The sequence below is a fragment of the Palaemon carinicauda genome, chromosome 7 (genome assembly GCF_036898095.1).
Source record: "Palaemon carinicauda isolate YSFRI2023 chromosome 7, ASM3689809v2, whole genome shotgun sequence".
In the NCBI taxonomy this organism is placed as follows: Eukaryota; Metazoa; Arthropoda; class Malacostraca; order Decapoda; family Palaemonidae; genus Palaemon; species Palaemon carinicauda.
The window spans coordinates 71,169,531-71,184,439 of NC_090731.1; the positions used below are offsets into that span (position 1 = coordinate 71,169,531).

General features: G+C 47.0%; 1 pseudogene; it reads right to left on the reverse strand.

Moving 5' to 3' along the window:
* The window catches only part of LOC137644362 (uncharacterized), a 240,665-nt pseudogene that overhangs the window by 152,102 nt on the left and 73,654 nt on the right, over positions 1 to 14,909 (reverse strand).

The following is a 14,909-nucleotide window of genomic DNA, read 5'->3' on the forward strand; positions in this document are numbered from 1 at the left end:
ACGTTCCAAAGTAGGGCTGAAAGCTCTGCTTGACTGAGAACAGGTACTGAGACTCTCCTCAGCCTTGCCACAGTCAACTAAAGGGAAGGCTGGGAGGAGGCGGCAACAGAATCTGGCGTCCCCAGGCAGTCACTCATCCAAGTACCGACCAAACCCGACGTTGCTTAACCTCGCTGGACGGACGAAAAGCGGGGTTTCCAATGTGGTAAGGCCGTTGAATCGATATCATGGCTAGATACTCCAGATGTTGAGGCAGAAGTAGAAAAAGCTCCTAGCAAATTACCATGAACCCTCACTCATGGTAAGGATCCAGAAGCTTGTCCCGGCGTTGAAGAAGGTCGAACCCGAGCCAATCGGAGTTGACCAGACCTTCAAAAGGCGAAGGAGGCGGAAGCCTGCTCCTGAGCGGCCATGAGGAAAGCAGGGAGAGTTCTCTGGGGAAAAACCTGCGATGCCACGGCGGGGTCGCCACACTGCATCTTAAGCAGGAGCACCTGCAGTCGAAGCTGAATTCCAAGAGCTTCCTGGAAGATGGATGGAATGGAACAGAAAGTACCCGTCCTTCCGATCCAGGGCCTAAGGAGTCCTGTCGCCTCATTACCAGTCTGATCGATTCTGCTGTTCCACGCTGGACGAAATTTGTTCGACAAACTTAATCCGAGCTGAGAGGTCAACTACGGAATTACCATCTCAGATGCTTTCCTACGAGAAAGGATCGACTGAAGAAGCCGGGGAGTGAAGCCGTCGACGATCCTACGGAGGACCTTCTCCTAAGGCATGGATCATTCTGCCCAAACGGGCAAAACTCTTGCCGACCCCATGGCATAGAGGTTCAGTGACACTGAATTGGCTGACAGAGACGGCAGGCGCGATATCCTTGGCTGATCAGGGAGATCGTGCAGGAAACGGCATCGGGAAGCTGTTATCCGGATGAGTAACCTTAGGCATCCTCCCAGCGTGAGATCTGCAAGGGGGGGTTGCCAATCCTAGAGTTCGTGAACTCTTCCGCTCTCTCTAGGATTATGTCCCCCCGGGAAAACCTCCTGTGCTACCTGTTCCGGAGAGGAGGGGACTGCTATTGGACACCTTGTCTTAGTTGTCGTAGCCGGTCCGATAACTTAGGCCGACGAGGCTGAAAGAAAGAAGCGCTGGAGCCCTGCAGGGTCTGGAAGAAAGCGCCTTGGAGGAGTGAAAACGGAAGTCGACTTCCTCCGCACAACCGCTGTCTACGTCTCTGTCCTTGGGCATAAACAAGCTTTTCCCAAGGATGTAAAGGTGTCTGAGATTGTCGACATCCACGAATGAGACACCCGAGAGGAAGCCCTCGGTCATTGCGTCCAGATGGTCCAACACCTAGCTTGCCCGCAAGTTGGAAACTTGGCGATGAAAAGCCAAGGTGCTTGAGCCCGAGAGGAGGAAAGTACCCATGATCTTCTTGGAGCTTCCTTGTACAAAACCTCGGGTCACAACCGAGGAGGGGAAGCGCCTGGTAAGACCCTTTCACGAGATAGAGAAGAGGAAGGGGTAAACCAGTCACCCCTTGGCCGATGGATAAAACTCGAATGGAAAGCTTGAATTCCCTGAAGATTCTTCCTGCTCTTGCAAGTGCCATGCTCTGCGTTTACGGGGTGAGGCCGTTTTCTGGAAATACACTCCAGAAGACTCGCCAGGCTGTCTTGTTGCGAAACCCCAACAGGAATCGCTGTCGCAATGGCCCTGGAGCTCGCGCGATGGTAAATCAATGGTTTGCGCGAACGTGGAAGCGTCCATGTGCGGGCACGCAAACGAAAGTGAGCAAAGGAGCGCATAAGGAGGGCGAGCGTGGTAGGAAGGGCGAGAGCTGGTGGACGTCGAGCGATGACCCGTAGACGAGCAATGGATACTGCAGGAATCAAGCCGACGTTAGTATGATATAACACCGTCGGTTAGCGCAATGGAAACCGTCGGTTCGTGTGACGGAACACCGTCGGTCCGCGCGACGAACCACCGTCAATCCGCGCGACGGAACATCGTTGGTCCGCGTGATGGGATACCAATGGTTCGCGCGCGGGCGAACATTGGAGAGCATATGCGTGGTCGCGCATGAGCGTATGAGCGAGGGCACGTGGGCGTGCGGTCGCGTGGGCATGTGGACGCGCAGGCACGTTGGTGCGCAGGTGAGTGCAGGCGGTCGGGAGACCGATGGCGTGTAGGCGGAAGATGATGCGTTGACGAGCGATGGGCCGTAGGCGAGTGACGGCGCGTTGGCAAGCGGTGGTGCGTTAACAAAACGCTAGCGCGCAGGCGAAGAATTGCGCGGGCGCGTAGGCGATCGCTAACGCGTAAGAGACTAGTGATGGTTAGCGCTCATCGCGCTAACAGAAGGCGCGCAGGTGCATCAGGAAGGTGAGCGCCAAAGCAAGCTGTTAATCAGGCGATCCTAGATGGTCAGAAAAAACCGTTGGCCCCCATAGGAGCGTGGCAGAAAAGGGCGCGCAGATGTGCGCTGGTGCACAGAAGGACAGAAGTAAAGGTGAGCGCTGGCGAGCAGGAGGAAGATCTACGGCAAGACCCAGCTACCGGAGATCGTGGTCCACAGCAGGCGAGCGCTAGATAGCTACTGATGGTGTCCAGGGGAACTGACACGTGTGCAGATCGATGGCAATCGTTGACGCGTAGGAGATTGCTGACGAGCAGGCAAACGTTGACGCGTCTGTGGTCGCTGGCGAACTGGTGATCGCTGGCGAGCAGAAAGCAACGCGTGGAAGCCTGTGCGTAGAAGAAGAGTCCTTGTCCAAGACCTGAACCGAAGTTCCAGATCGCGAGGGCGAACGTGGGCGCACAGGGCGCGTAACAGGAACCAACAGGAACAGCAGAGATGATCATCAGGAGAGCGCTGACGAGCAGGAGAGCGCTGGCGAACAGAAGAGCGCTAGCAATCAGGAAAGTGCTGATGAGCAGGAGAGCGCCTGTGCGCTAACACTGAGCAGGAGAGAACACTGCAGAAGGGCGCGCAGGGGAACCCTGACACGCAAGGGAAGAACCCCCGTGGGAGGCAACCCTTTTCCCCGAAGGGATCGTTGACCGTCGGGAAACTGATGTCCGTCGGAAGACCGTTGTCTGTCCGTCGGGAGACTGATGTCCCTCGGAAGACTGTTGTCCGTCGGGAAGACTGTTGCCCGTCGGAAGACGTGGTCAGACTGCTGTCCATCTGCACCATGGGCGGATGATCAAGAAGGAGTTGTAGCCTGCATACGTAAAATAAAAAAAAACGCCTCTTAGCACACTTATAGGGATATGGGAGGCCCTTACGACGTAGCGGACGGTGAGCCTTACAGTGAAGGCAGCCAACAGCAACAACAGCAGAAGAGTCCTCCGAAGAGGAGTCTCTGTGATTGTACTCTCTCGCGAACGAAAGAGAAACACTTCGTAGAAGAGACGGGTCAGCCAGTGACCTAAAAGGAGCAATCCTCCGATGAGGGGCACCTGCAGTTGCCCAGCCCCTTGAGCGTAACTGCAGGTGCAACCGTTCATCACCAGAAGCATAGTCACACGTGAAAAAGGCAAGAGAAGAACCCCCCAAAAGGGGAAAACCTCAAGCCTGGACAGGAAAAAACTTCTCTCGGAAGGAAAGTTACCCACCCAAGGAGGCGAGCCTCCTGAGTGTTCTAAAATGAACTGGAGAGCTGTCAATCGTCACGGGAGTACTTCCAGGAGAAGGAGACACGCCCCTGACGAAGATCTATAGGGGAGGCAGCAACAGCCAAATCCCCAGGCCTCAAGAAGACAGCTCACTCCGTTGTCACATTACAGAAACGAACTAGATCGGTAACTGTGAAAAATAAAACAAAAATCATTAGTTAACATTCATTCCCCCGGGAAGGCTCCGAAGAGGAATCCCGAGGGAAAGTAACACAAGAATTACACAACAGGCACGAGCTCCCACAACCACTTACACTCACGGAAGGAGAGCTGTAACCAACACAGAATTATAACAATTATAATTATGTAACTATGTAATTATGTAATATAAAAAAAGAATGAACACTAAAGAAAGAACGAAAACCTCGAAAGGAATCGTTCTACAAAGCTGAAAAATCAACAAATACAATTAGGTTCATAAACTAATTGAGACAAAACGTACGGCGTAGCAACCCCTCCCCCCCCCAACCAGAAAGGAAGCTACAAAGGCGTAGCAAGGTAACGTAGTAAAAGGGTGAACGACCTCAAGAGAGAGAGAGAGAAAGACCGAAGTCAAACTCGATCCCGACCCATGAAATTACACCATGGTGGCCTTGTAAGGACACCGATCCCTTCGTCGTCCAGAAAATCGACAAACTACTTATTTATTTAAATTCTCTCTTCGCCACACTGTGGTGTCCTATGTATATATATTCCGCTCTACCAGAGCTACATTTTGATATATGTATCGTTTCATGACATGTTTTTGTTAACCCATAATTCATATATTTGTAAGTGTAAGAAAACATACATTTTGGCGGGCACTTCAATCTGGCTTGGCGCCAATGTAATCCTACGTTTCCGTCCGCACCTTGTTATGTATTTCTGTGCACATTCAAATAAAGTATCAGTTGATCTTGGTGACGCTTGTCTCACTGTCCTTACAACTGGTGACCCCGGAGTTGAAAGTAGCATCAGCGGTTTTGGCTTTGCCAGTAACGGACTTATTACGGCCGTGCTACCTTCTACATACTCCGTTACCTTAGGCAAGAACCTGCCTTTGGTTCTCCCACACTTCGGTGAACGTAAGGCAGTAGGATGAGCTTAACCGACATATCAACCTCTCACCTCTTCGCCGACTCGTCGTCTGGCCACGATGCAGGAAGCAACACGCCCATCGCACCCAACGGCCTTGCCTCCACGCCCAAAGTCAAACTGCCGCCCTTTTCTCAACACAACAACGCTTCCTGGTTCCTGAGAGCGGACGTACTCTTCCGCGTCGCTAGACTCAGCGACTCCTGCGCCAAGGCTGACATCGTTCTCACCTCCATACCTGAAGAAGTATTCGACAAGATTTCCCCATGGCTCGACGCCCAGGCCGGCCAAGTTTCATACGATAACCTGAGAACGAAACTCATCGGTATCTACTCCCTCTCCGTCTCAGCAAGGGCACAGAAAGTACTGGACCTCACCGGCAAGCCCATGGGTGACACCTCTCCTGTCGAGGCGTGGGACGAGCTAACCGGCCTGCTCATGCTCCCACAAACAGACAGCAACGGCCGACGACGTGAGATTAGCTTATCTCGCGAGATCTTTCTTCGACGCCTACCACAGGACGTACAGGACCAATTGACAGACGCCGACACGCTCCCGATGAACGAACTCCTGTCGAAGGCTCAGAAGCTCCACGAGGCCTCCAAAGCATCTCGCTTCGGAGCATCATCGTCAACACCGCCTCCGTTCTCCTCCTTCAGCAGCTGCTCTTCCATAGACTCCTCGGCAATGGCCCTCGAGGACGACGAGATCAACATTCCATCAAGAAAGAAACCACCACAACCGACGTGACCAAACCCTAGGCCTAACCCAGCATGGTGCTTCTACCACCAACAGTTCGGCAGTGACGCCAAGAAATGTAGAGCACCATGCAGTTTCCCTAGAAGACGACGCCAGAAGCATCCACCTGCCACCATCGCGGCCGCAGTTAACCATAACAAGATTGGTTTCTGTATCCTCGATACCATTTCCAACCGTACACTCATGGTGGACACCGGCGCAATGCAGTCAACGTTCCCTCCTTCGAAGTCCGACCTAGACCGTTGTCCCGACAAAAACGCTCCATCACTCATCGCCGCCAACCGATCTCCCATACGGTGCTATGGAATCAAGACCTTCAAGATATCTATCATGGGCCGTTCGTATTCTTGGCCCTTCGCTATCGCCGACATCAATCGCCCCCTCCTCGGTGCGGATTTCCTCCCCCACCATGGACTCCTCGTCGATGTCGTTAACAGACGTCTCATCGACACGGGGACCTGCCAGTCTCGCGCCCTAGAACATGGCCCTGCAACAATGTCCGTATCCGCCGTAACAACGCACCCCTACGCCGACCTCCTACGAGAGTTTCACGAGGTTTTCAAGCCCGAGCTCCGACACTCGCCAGGCTCCCCGTCCAAGCATGGCATCTACCACCACATTACAACGACAGGACCTCCCACTCACGCCAAATTCCGCCGCCTCCCACCTCAGAAACTGAAGGATGCCAAACGCGCCTTCGAGGACATGGAACGCATGGGTATCTGTAAGAAAGCATCGAGCCCCTGGGCATCACCCCTGCACATGGTTAAAAAGCCGGACGGGTCCTGGAGACCTTGCGGCGACTAACGGCGCTTCAACCTCATCACAAGGCTCGATCACTACCCACTGCCCAACATGCAGGACCTAACGAACGCGTTGCACGGCGCAAGGTTTTTTACCAAGATGGACCTTCTCAAGTCTTACTTCCAGGTCCCCGTATTCCCGGAAGATATCCCGAAAACTGCCATTGTAACACCGTTCGGATCCTACACCTGCACATACTCAACCTTCGGTCTACGCAACGCCGGGGCAACCTTCCAACGACTAATGGATAGCATTCTGGGTGACCTACCTTTCTGCGTCTGATACGTCGATGACATCCTGATATTCTCGAAAACCAAGGAGGAACACCAGGGACACGTCCGCACTGTCCTAAAGCGCCTACAGGAGAACGGCCTAGTCGTACGCTTCGACAAATGTACGTTCGGTGCGGAGGGAGTGGATTTCCTTGGTCACCGTGTATCCTCGCGCGGGGTAAAACCCATGACAACCAAAGTCGACGCCATCAGGAAGTTCCCAATACCTACGACCATTTGCCAACTTCAGGAGTTCTTGGGAATGGTCAATTACTACAGGCGCTTCATCCCCAACATCGCACAAACCCTGTCACCCCTCGACGAAGTCCTGAAAGGAAAAGCAAAAAAAACTCGAGTGGGGCTTGCCCCAGCAACAGGCATTCGCTCGGACGAAGGATGCCCTTGCGAATGCCACCACCCTGGCTCATTTCGACGACAACGCGCCCCTGCGACTAACGACCGACGCCAGCAACGTCGCCTGCGGGGCTGTGCTTGAGCAACTCGTCGATGGTTCTCCTCGACCGCTGGCATTCTTCAGCAAGAAATTGAAACCCGCCGAAACAAGATACAGCACCTTCGATAGGGAACTCCTCGCCGTCTACCTCGCCCTCCGCCACTTCAGGCACATCTTGGAGGGTACCCCCTTCACGATTGCAACGGATCATCAACCCATCGTCCACGCCTTCACGAAATCAACGGACGCATGGTCATCCCGACAACAACGTCATCTCGCATCAATTGCTGAATTCGGGTGCACCATACGTTACGTCCCAGGAAAGAAAAACCCAGTCGCGGACGCCCTTTCAAGGATTGAAATTGACGCGATCCACCTGGGAATCGACTACGCCAATCTCGCAACCGAACAACGCACCGACCGAGAAGCACAGGTTCACCTGACGGAGCCATCCGCGCTCAAGATAAGTGCGGTTCCCCTCGGACCAGCAGGAGTAACTATTCTTTGCGACACCAGCACGGGCCGCCCTAGTCCCTGGGTACCAGCCTCCTGCAGAAGGAAAATATTCGATATCATCCACGGACTTTCGCACCCCTCAGGACGCACCACCGCTCGCCTTCTGTCTGAAAAGTTTGTCTGGCCAGGGATAAAAAAGGACGCCCGGGAATGGGCGAGGTCATGCATCAACTGCCAGTCAAGCAAGGTCAGCCGTCACACCGAATCGGGGGTGGGCGATTTTCCCCAGCCAAAAAGACGTTTCGGACATATACACATCGACGTCGTGGGACCATGACCCCCTTCTGGATCCGCTCGCTACCTACTTACGATCATCGATCGCTCCACGAGGTGGTTGGAGGCATCGCCGATGACCGAAGCTACGACTCAAGCATGTGCCGAAGCCCTCCTGCCAAGCTGGGTGAGCAGTTTTGGCGTTCCTGACGACATCACGACTGACAGAGGCCCCGCTTTCCTCTCAGAAATATGGCTGGCTTTGGCGAACCTGATGGGGACGACGCTCCACAGCACCACGGCATACAACCCCGCGGCAAACGGCATGGTCGAAGGAACGCACCGCGCCCTCAAGGCGTCCCTGATGCCTAGCTGCACCGACGGGGACTGGAAATCACGACTTCCTTGGGTACTCCTCGGCCTTCGCACCGCCCCTCGCGCAGACGGCGAACCTTCGCCCTCCGAAAAAGTTTACGTTGAAGCGCTCGCAGTTCCTGGCGAATCCTTTCCCTCATCAACCGACGACACGCAGCTGGATCACCTAAGGGATATCGCCAGGAAGTTCAGGCCGTGTCTCAAAACTTACCAGGACAGAACCAAGCACTTCAAGCCAAAAAGCCTGGATGACTGCAAGTACGTTTTCGTCCGTGTCGATGCTCATCGACAACCACTGACTAGACCTTATCGAGGTCCCTACCGGGTTATTAAAAAGACAACGAAAGCCTTCCTTCTCGACGTTCATGGCCAAGAGAACTGGGGTCTCTATAGACTGCGTGAAACCAGCGTTTCTCGAAGGAAGCGACACCGCCTCCGCTGGACCTGGCAGACCCAGAGTTCCGCCACAAAACAAGCCGCCCAACGAAGGAAAAATCATCAAACGACATCAAGAGGAAGGGATCCTTACACCGACCGCCAGCGCGCCCCTCCGTTCAAAAACAAGAGGAACCCTCCGACGCCCGAAGAGATACGAAGATTGATCATCAGCCCTCTACGCCGCCCGATGTCTTGGGGGGGGAGTACTTGTAAGGACACCGATCCCTTCGTCGTCCAGAAAATCGACAAACTACTTATTTATTTAAATTCTCTCTTCGCCACACTGTGGTGTCCTATGTAAATATATTCCGCTCTACCAGAGCTACATTTTGATATATGTATCGTTTCATGACATGTTTTTGTTAACCCATAATTCATATATTTGTAAGTGTAAGAAAACACATATATTTTGGCGGGCACTTCAATCTGGCTTGGCGCCAATGTAATCCTACGTTTCCGTCCGCACCTTGTTATGTATTTCCGTGCGCATTCAAATAAAGTATCAGTTGATCTTGGTGACGTTTGTCTCACTGTCCTTACAGCCTAACTGACGAGAGCTCCACGGAGATATCGTACACTACACACACAAGCACAAACTCTGAAAAGGAAACTTACTGATTTATATACTCAAATATATACATAAACATTAGAAAATGTTTACATATACATTGAGTAAAAGAAAAGTAAGTGATTAAGTAAAGACAAAACAAACAATGGCTGCCAAGCGAGGACAAAGACAGAGATGTCTGTCCACGTCCGAGCCAAAAGTGAAAGTGGAGCAATTCACCGGTGACCGGTGTGTGAGGGGGGGGGGGGTAGCTAGCTACCACTCCCCTACCCCCCTGCTAACTAGCGCGGGGGTAACACACCCTCGTTCAATTCTAATGGCTCGCCATTTCAGCTACGCTAAAAGGAAAACCCAATGTAAATAGCGTGGTTTGTATTTCGGTTACGGAACAAATAGCAATTTAACAGTATAATCATTGGAATATCAATAAAGTTGTTACCCATTACCTTCAGAGTAATGGGGAACAGAAGAATTGTAGAGCACAGTTCAATATACATCGAAGTTTTTTGTTGTAAGTGAGGAATAACAAATGATGGTAGGGAGATATTACTGTACCAAACATTGAGCAATGGCTCGGACTGAAAAAAAGTTCCAACAATGAGTAGCAAAATTTTGCGCTTTTTCACTTATGCTCTACTCCTTTTCATGTTGTCCATCGCATGGCATTAAAACCTACGCGAAATTGCTGGTATAAACTGCACATAAAACTAACAATAGTGAGGTTCATAGTACTAGAATAAATAATTGTTATCGAATGACAATGAGAAAGATCTCGTAAAAAGAGAGAGAAGGCGATTGTTGTATGCAGAAAGCACAGTAATAAATGTTTAAGTAGAACGTAACTAAACCTATTCGAAATGAATTGAAATAATACTTTTTATTCAATGATATAACTTGATACAAACTTTATTAGCAGTGGGAGAAGTGGGAGATAATTAATGGAGAAGAATTCATTTAAAAGCTCAAGATAGAGACAACGGGTGAAATCTAACCGCGGCCCTTTACGTCAATAGGCGTAGGAGGAAAATGATGATGATGATGACATTGGACACCACAAGAGCCTTAAAGCATTTACAAAAAGTTTATCACTCCCATAAGTAAAAGGGGAGACGACAATAGTTTTATATATTTTAAATCTAAGACTATCGTTATATGATTTAGTAAACGTGCTGACGTAGTTCACACCTTTACTTGGAAATATATCCTTTTATCTTATTAAAGAAAATAGATTACTATGAGATTCAGGGCCCCTGTAACACGGTTTTTTCGCAATAACTTTTTTCTATGAATTTCATAAATATAACGCTTATTCAAAATGCACATTATATCTACACATAAATTTTGACTATATTCTGCATTACGTAGGTTGAATAAATTTGGTACTTTATTAAGTAAAAGTGACGATTTTTGAAGACGGGCCAACTTTCTCAGAGAAAAGGTTTCGAACGCACTCGTTACGTAACTTATGACGGCATTTCTTCTCTCTTTCTCGATCGATGATTGGTTATACGTAACGAAGGCTATACCTCTGCCAACAATAACACAAAAGTGTAAATAAAAGCAAAGCAGTACACCTTTATGAACTCTGAAACCTCTCCACTGAGAATTGTCATAATGAACAAACGAACAAAATATGTTAATAAATACAAAAACACTTCGATTATTTGCCTAACTCCCAAAATAAGTTTCCTAAGCAATTACAATCTACTTTATAGGTCAAAATCAGATTGACAAAGTGTATGGAATAGTTGGTAATTTTCAAAAACGTAGTAGACCAGCTTGATTTGATAACTGCTATATCCAATGTCAAGCAATTTTTATTCATTGTCTATCTACCTACCTATTTACTGTAAAAAAAAAGATAGCCGGTACCATATTTTCGCTTTAAACCTTCACCAATAATTATCGTCAGAATGATGACTTCATGAGACTCCACCCACTTTGGCCTCGTTATGAATCAGGATAACACTGAAGGCTATCATGGGCATTGTTGGATCACAAAATTCAAATTCTGGCTATAAAAACTCATTTCTCGAGTAGTTGTAAGAAGTGCTAAATGATCCTCAATGATCCCAGCAGTTGGCCTAAACGTTTAATTCATGCATACTACTGTTGCGGCAGTACTGCTACAGTAGTATTACTACGCCAGCACTGATACCCCACCCACATCTATGTATTGTTCCGCCATTCATAAAGTCTTTGTCATGTTTTTTCACTGTGCAATAAGCCATGGCCTCCTCAGAAATTAAGTTTAACATTAGATGATAGGTTATTTCATTAAGCTGACAAATTATGGCAACTGGGTATGTTATTGCCGACGTTGAAGCTAAAGATAAAGTATGGTATCATTCCTTCATGGCATTATCATCTTTACTACTATTTGTTTTGCTACATGTAGTAAATATTTTAAAGGATAAATGAATTATGTTCACTTTACTTCTATAGATTCCCATTAGATGTACAAATAAAACTCCTAAAACTATTCATGATTTATTTACAAAATGCAGTCATGCCCAAAACATAGCCAGCACGTTCGTACGGCCGAATAAGAAGAAAAAAAATTATATCGGATGATCCGTTGGTCTGATGGAGATTTTAGGACAAAAATCTTATTTTAACAAAAAAAGTTATATAAAGACTGTTTACATACAATCTCTCTCTCTCTCTCTCTCTCTCTCTCTCTCTCTCTCTCTCTCTCTCTCTCTCTCTCTCTCTCTCTCTCTTGGTGGCATAGTGAATAGTTTATGGAAATGTTCAAAAGCCTGAATGACATTACAAGTATTATAATCATGTTACGCTAAATACAAATCAGACCATAAACATTGGATTTAAACTAGAAACTGAATAATTACCTATTCAGGCTATAATAGATATGGCCAAGGGCTTTCTCATGACTGTATAAAGTTGCAAGTCGTAAGACAAATGCAGGTTTGCAACCACGGGGGCAATTCCAAATCCTGTTAGCCATTCTTGACTGTTATGGGTTTCAGAGCAGATGGAAGAAGGTGAATGGGTGTCTGTTGGATGGGCTGGGCAAAATTTTGTCCAAAGGTGTTTACATTGCTTACGTAATGAATGTTTTCGACTCTTGGCTCGGTATCACTGGCCATGGCGTCGGCTGGATCATTTTTACTCTATAAAAATGAAAACCAATGGGTTTAGGTTATTGATAATGCTGACAAAATTTGTGTGTGGTTGTAAAATATACATACGTCAACTTTCAGCTACACCCGATGCTTTGATAAGGAGCAAAGTTAAAAAAACCGTGTTACAGAGGCCCTGAATCTCATAGTAGGTCATAACATTATGCTGTAGATTTCAATTGGCTAGTCACACAGATGTCCTAAGATTTAAGTTCAAGAAATCCTATAAATGTTGTAGATTTCATTTCTGGTTTCAGTTGTTAAAAGTTGTCATGGTTGAGGCTGTAGAATGATTCTTTGTGTACATCAAAGCTTAAGTCTAGTTGCAAAATACACCCCTTTTTACGTAAAAACAGAATTTGGAGGACCAGATATCTTGAAAGATATTTGCCTAGGATCATGCACCGGTGTTTATAACTTTACGTTCTGAAAGCATTCATGTGGATAATAGTGAATTACCCCTTGATATCTGAAGGAAAGAATTGTGTCTACTGTATCCTAGGAGAGTTAAATCCACCTCCTTGAAAAGTTAGAAACTGGGAGATATTGTTAAACAAGATTATCAGAAAAATATACTCCTGAGATATCAATATTTTAATATCATTCACAAAGAAAAATCCTTTCATAGAAGAATTTGTATTCGATTTTATATGTTAAGGATATGGCCTAATTAGAAACGTCCCTGCCTGGTGATCATCAGAACGGGGTTCGAGTTCCGCTCAAAGTCGTTAGTTCATTTAGTGGCTACAACCTCACCATCCTTGTGAGCTTAGCTTGGGGGATTCCGGGAAGCTAATGAATATACCTGTTGAGTTATCAATATCCATTGCCTTGCCCTCCCTGTTCCTACCTTGTGTGGAGAGCGGTCTAGGGTGCAGATCATATATAGCCTACATATGGTTAGTCTCTAGGCCTTGTCCTGCTTGCTGGGGCAATGGCATTGTCCTGCTTGCATCTGCCAATCATGAGCGACCTTTTAAGATGTGGTGGTCTCCTTTTCTTAATAATAATGAAATATGTAAAAGAAATAGGGCTAATATTGCTCCGTACTTGACAATGGCAGAGGGATTACTATACTCACCTAATAATGATTTGATAATCAGCGGTGAAAAGTTCTTCTTTATTGTAAAAGGAGGCTTGGAAATATATTGACAAACACCAATTCATTCAGAATTGTCGTGAAATAAAATTCATATAATAATCCGTTACTTATTTTTAAGGAGAACATATTGATATAGATGCTATTGTTGGGTAACTGTAAAAAAGCAACAATTTAATTAGATTAATTCCTTTTTCCTGATTACCAATTATGTGAATGGTTCATCAAATTTTGGAAAGACAATTGCTAAATAATTTTTGGGTAATACTTTATAATTCAAAATAATTTTATTATTGTTAAACGCTTGACTTCGACACTTCATAAAATTGTAGCAACTTCTTTTTTCCAGTGACATAAAGAAATTGCTGGACTTCTTATACCTCACCTATATAATGTTCTATTTTTTTTCGCAGTTTGTTGTTGGTGAAATAAAAAAAAAATACAGGCAACAAGATTGTATTTACGATCATAAAATCATGATTTTCATCCATACACAAAAATATTCATAGTCATATTTCTCAAAAGCAGGGTAGAAATATCCTAAAGTTTCTTGTTCTTATATAATGTCAGCAAATCAGAGAGAGAGAGAGAGAGAGAGAGAGAGAGAGAGAGAGAGAGAGAGAGAGAGAGAAGTAGAGTTCCGAGGTCAGAGGAATTGGCTAGCATTAAATTCTGTCGGGAAAGGAAACAATAGGAAACCAGAGAGAGAGAGAGAGAGAGAGAGAGAGAGAGAGAGAGAGAGAGAGAGAGAGAGAGAGAGTAGTGTTCCGAGGTAAGAGGAATTGGCTAGCATTAGATCCTGTCAGGAAAAGAAACAATATGAAATCGGAGAGAGAGAGAGAGAGAGAGAGAGAGAGAGAGAGAGAGAGAGAGAGAGAGAGAGAGAGAGAGAGAGAGAGAGAGAAAAGTAGTGTTCCCAGGTCAGAGGAATTGACTTGAATTAAATCTTGTCTATATGAATTGACTTGCACTAAATCAAGTTAAAGGAAACAATATGAAACTGGAGAGAGAGAGAGAGAGAGAGAGAGAGAGAGAGAGAGAGAGAGAGAGAGAGAGAGAGAGTCTTCCCAGGTCAGAGAAATTGATTTACATTAAATCCTGTCAAGAAAGGAAACAATATGAAATCGGAGAGAGAGAGAGAGAGAGAGAGAGAGAGAGAGAGAGAGAGAGAGAGAGAGAGAGAGAGAGAGAGAGAGTTTGATTTAATAAGTATATTGTATTCAATATCATACATACATACAATGTATATACATGCACATATACAGAGAGAGAGAGAGAGAGAGAGAGAGAGAGAGAGAGAGAGAGAGAGAGAGAGAGAGAGGGGGACGAGTAGTGTTCTCAGGTCGGATAAATTGACTTGCATTAACATCTTTCAAGAAAGGACAAAATATGAAATAGGAGAGAGAGAGAGAGAGAGAGAGAGAGAGAGAGAGAGAGAGAGAGAGAGAGAGAGGGGGGGGGCTCCAACAAGGCTCAGTAAAAGTGGCTTCAAAGCCTTTTCTCAGTAACAGAG